The sequence below is a fragment of the Oryx dammah genome, unplaced genomic scaffold (assembly GCF_014754425.2).
Source record: "Oryx dammah isolate SB20612 unplaced genomic scaffold, SCBI_Odam_1.1 HiC_scaffold_23, whole genome shotgun sequence".
Lineage (NCBI taxonomy): Eukaryota > Metazoa > Chordata > Mammalia > Artiodactyla > Bovidae > Oryx > Oryx dammah.
Window position 1 is genome coordinate 34,424,920 of NW_024070207.1, and position 4,620 is coordinate 34,429,539.

A 4,620-nucleotide genomic window follows, 5' to 3' on the forward strand; every position below is an offset into this window, starting at 1 on the left:
TTACAAGAGACAAAAAAGACATACATTGATAAAAAGGTCAATTCATCAAGGAGATATAACAATTATAGACATATGCACAAACAAAAGAGCCCCAAAATATATGAAAAAATCATTGACAGAACAGAAGAAATAGTTTTACAATAATAGTTGGAGACTTCAACACTCTACTTTCATTAATGCATAGAACATCTAGACAGAAGATCAATAAGGAGATAGAGGACTTGAACAATAGTATAAACCAAATACACCTAACAGACAGGCAGAATGCTCCATTCAATATCAGCAGAATATACATCCTTCTCAAGTGCACATGGAATATTCTTCAGGACAGCCCATATGTTAGGCTACAAAACAAGTCTCAGAATATTTTAAAGGTAGAAGTCATACAAAGTATTTTCTCTGACCACAATGGAATTATTTCAGAAATCAGTAACAGAAGGAAAACTGGAAAATTCACAAGTATGTGGAAATTAACACACTCTAAACCAATGGGTCAAAGAAAAAAAAATCACAGGAAAATCAGAAAATACTTGATACAAATTAAAATGAAAACACAGCATACCAAAACTTGTAAGAGGTAGTGAATGCAGTGCTCAGAGGGAAATGTATAGCTCTAAATGCATGCATTAAAACAGGAGATAATCTCAAACAAATAACCTTACTTTGCTAGCAAAAGAAAAGAATACTAAAGGTTAGAGCACGGATCAATGCAATACAAAACAGAAAAAGGGATCACTTAAACCAAAAGTTAATTTATTGAAAAGATCAACAAAATTGACAAACCTTTACCTAAAGAAAAATGGAGAGAAAAATCCAAATAATGAAAACTAAAAATATAAGAAGTGACATTGTTCCAAAATTTATAAAAACAAAAAGGATTCTAAATTAATACTAGTAACAATTTTATGCCAATAAATTACCATGCTACTAAAATAAATGAAATAGAAAATATTAATAGGCCTTAAGAAGTAAGAATGAACCAATAATCAAAACCTCTCAAAGAAAGTTCAGGACCAGATGGCTACACTAGTAAATTCTACCAAACATTCAAAGAAGAATTAACATGTAACAGTATCCTCTTCTCTCAAGAATTATTAATCTTTCAGTCACAATAACATACAAAGTTCCCTTCTGTCATGCATTCCAATCCCTAGAATTTCTTTTCCCACATCTTTAATAACCTTTCTTTACCACTGGGCCACCCAGGATGCCCTTAAATAACCAGCTCATCCTCAAATCTCAGCTTAATATCTCTACTTCATAGAGGCCTTCCCAAATCATACTAATAGTCTCCTCTACTTATTCTTTATCACAGTATGCTTATTTCAGAATCCTCATTCTGAATTTAACCTTCCTTATCTGTTTACCTTTTTATCTTTCATCTCCACACTAAATTGAAGTGCCATGAGTTCAGATGCCTTATTCATCTTATTTACATTTGTATAGGCAGAGCCTAACAAAGTACCTAACAAACAGCAGGCAATTGGCAAATTTTGCTGAATTAATAAAGAAAACACTTTAACATCTAAGGTTTGTATAACCAATGACTGAAATTTTGGCACAAGAAATAACTGCATTTCAAGTTAATATTTCAAACTAAAATATATTCATTTCTAATGTGTTCCATCTTTCTTCAAACATTTAAACATATATTTTTCTAAAAATTTAAGATGAAGAATGATTATTTCCTAGCTGTAGCTAAATAGTATCCTTTGGCATGACTCTTTAGATAACCAAATATCATATTCCCTTTAAGGAGGCCAAAAAGACCAAACTACTAATGCTTTATTTGGACATAAACTTATCATAATAAATAAGTCATTCTAGATGTTGTTAATAACTGTACACATGTATCAGCATTCTTTGAAGGGGGATTAAGGTACTGCCCGAATGTTACATATAGGCACATCATTTCAAGACATAGGTGTATTCACAGTCTACATTCTGACAGGAGACCCAGATCACATTGAAATGAGAAGGGTAACAGCTACATCTCTAGTACTCTTGCCTGGAAAATCCCATGGATGGAGAAGCCTGGTGGGCTGCGGTCCATGGGGTCACTAAGAGTCGGACATGACTGAGCAACTTCACTTTCACACAGTGGAGAAGGAAATGGCAACCCACTCCAGTGTTCTTGCCTGGAGAATCCCAGGGACGGGGGAGACTGGTGGGCTGCCATCTGTGTGGTTGCACAGAGTCAGGCACGACTGAAATGACTTAGCAACAGCTTCATCAAGCTGGTTTGCCTGATTTTTTAAACATCAATTTAGGTCTCTAAAAATTGTTACCCATAATCATCTAGTGGCCAGATTTTCTGGACAAATGTCTTAGAACTCCACAGCATCTCATATAAATAGAAAAACCCCAAAACTGAATTGAAGTACTGGTAATACTATGAAGTGGCCAAAAGCTAAATCATGATCCAACTCTACACTTTAGAGGTCAGAAAAGGAGAAAACAGAGCCGTTAAATATTGTCAGCAGTTAGGACCCATTCACATAGCTAACATGTATTGAATGCTTACTATGGGCCAGGGTTTTTTAGGCATTTGTAATTTTCATTGCATCTAAATCTCACAATAACTCTAAGAGGTAGGTGCTACCATACATAATGCTCACTTTACCACTAAAGAAATCAAGACTTTGGAAGGTTAGATAACTTGCCAAAAGCTAACAAGTACTTAATGGTAAAGCCAGAAGTTGAAGCCATGTAGTCTGACTCCAAGCTTAGAGCTATTAACAGGTAGGCCATAATGCTCAAAGGAAAAAAAAAAATATCTAGAGAAAAACTATTGAGAATGCAATGTCAAAAATCATATAATTTCTGAATAAGTTTATTGAACCAACATCCTGACTGTCCTCATTCAATGCCATTTAAGCCTGAAAGTTTTCTTCATGATCTTTAATAGTATTATTTAAAGAAGATATGGATTCCATATCTTAACATGTCAATGTTCACTCAGGTTTCATGCAGACACTAGGTAGTCAAACCCCTACTTTTCGGTCGCTTTGCAACTGACAGTCCCCAAGAATAGGAGTTAAGATGCTGGTGAAAAAAAACATCATTTCAAGTTGAAAGAGATGAGGAGAAAATTCTATAAACAATAACATAGTGATTGCATTTCCAGGAAAGTAGCAAGCCATTTACCGTTCGGTTATGGTCGTTCCCTTGTTCTGGTCATAAAGTCTGGCAGTTAAGACACTATTTCAGTAGCTTTTGTAGCCTTGAAATACAGTTTTACTGTTACTGACCTCAAAACTGATCACAGTATGCATTTCCACTTTAATAACCACTTCAGAGTAAGTACTTGAGTTGTCTTCATTTCCTGCAAGGATAACTCAGATGCTACAGACTTCAACTTCTGTTTCTATTTCCACCTTGGTTAAAAGCTTTATCTTTTTTCCTGAGGTAATCATATAAGCCATCAATGGGCACCACCTCAGGAGAAGCCAAAGGTTGAAATTCAACACAAGGCCTCTTAAGCAATCTCCCACCAGCATTAGAGAACCCATTAATCTCAGGCAGTTCTGCTTTCCTTTAGAGAGATAAAGGAGTTCCCACTTCCAAGGGGGTCAGAGATGTTATGAAGCAAGAGGCAGGAATGATTCTCATCTAGTAACAAGAGTATTTATTTCCTAGTAATAAAAATATTATTGCTTATCATAATTGTTCTAACACTATATCTGCATCAAAATGTATCCAGTACCTAAAATATCTATATATAATTGTTCCCTGGACTTCTGGTTCTGTGATAAGATGGCGAAGTAAATGCACTAAGTACACTGGACATTATATATAAAAAACACAGGCTGACTTTGGAAGGTGGAGAGGAGAAAGAACATAGGGACTCTAGGACTCAAGGAATGGCATGGTGCTAAGTTCTTTGGATTTTCTTTCTGCCTAACATACCCTGGATTGGGTGCAGTAGAAGCCGGTAACCAGGACATCAATATGTACAGAAAAAAAAAATGTTCCTATTCTCTCTAGCCAGAGGACCAGGATAAAGGCAGCCTAGTAAGACAGAATACTTTTAGACAATAATCATGCTACATTAGCTAAACACCACGGGGCAAACATTGTGCTCTTACCTCAATCCATGACAGCATAGGCCAAGTAGGAAACCTAGACATCCACCTTTACAAAGCTGTAACTAGGCACCTCTTCCCCTCTGTCAGGATAGTGACACAGAAGGCTGAGTAGATAACCAGGACTTTCATCTTTTTCTCAGTGGTAAGGAGGCCCCCTTCCATGATGACAATGGAGGCCATGTTAAGTGCAGTATCAAGGCATCCCTTCCCCTTCCAGTACGGGTGTTATCAGCAGAAGCCTAATGGGGACTTGAAATTCTATCCCTGCCCAGAAATAACAAGAAACCCCTCCCTTTGGAACACTAAAGGTGGCCAAGTGAAAAACATGAACTTCCATCCCTAATTGGCAAAATTCTGTATCTGGTAAAAATATTCTTCATAAAAAAGGAGAAGTCAAGTCTATTTTTAAGGAAAACTAGGAGAATTTACCATCAGCAGACCTACCCTAAAACAATGGCTAAAGAAGTTTCATGAGGCAGAAAGGAAATGATGAAAGAAACTTTGGAACATCAAGAAGGATAAAAGTATAATT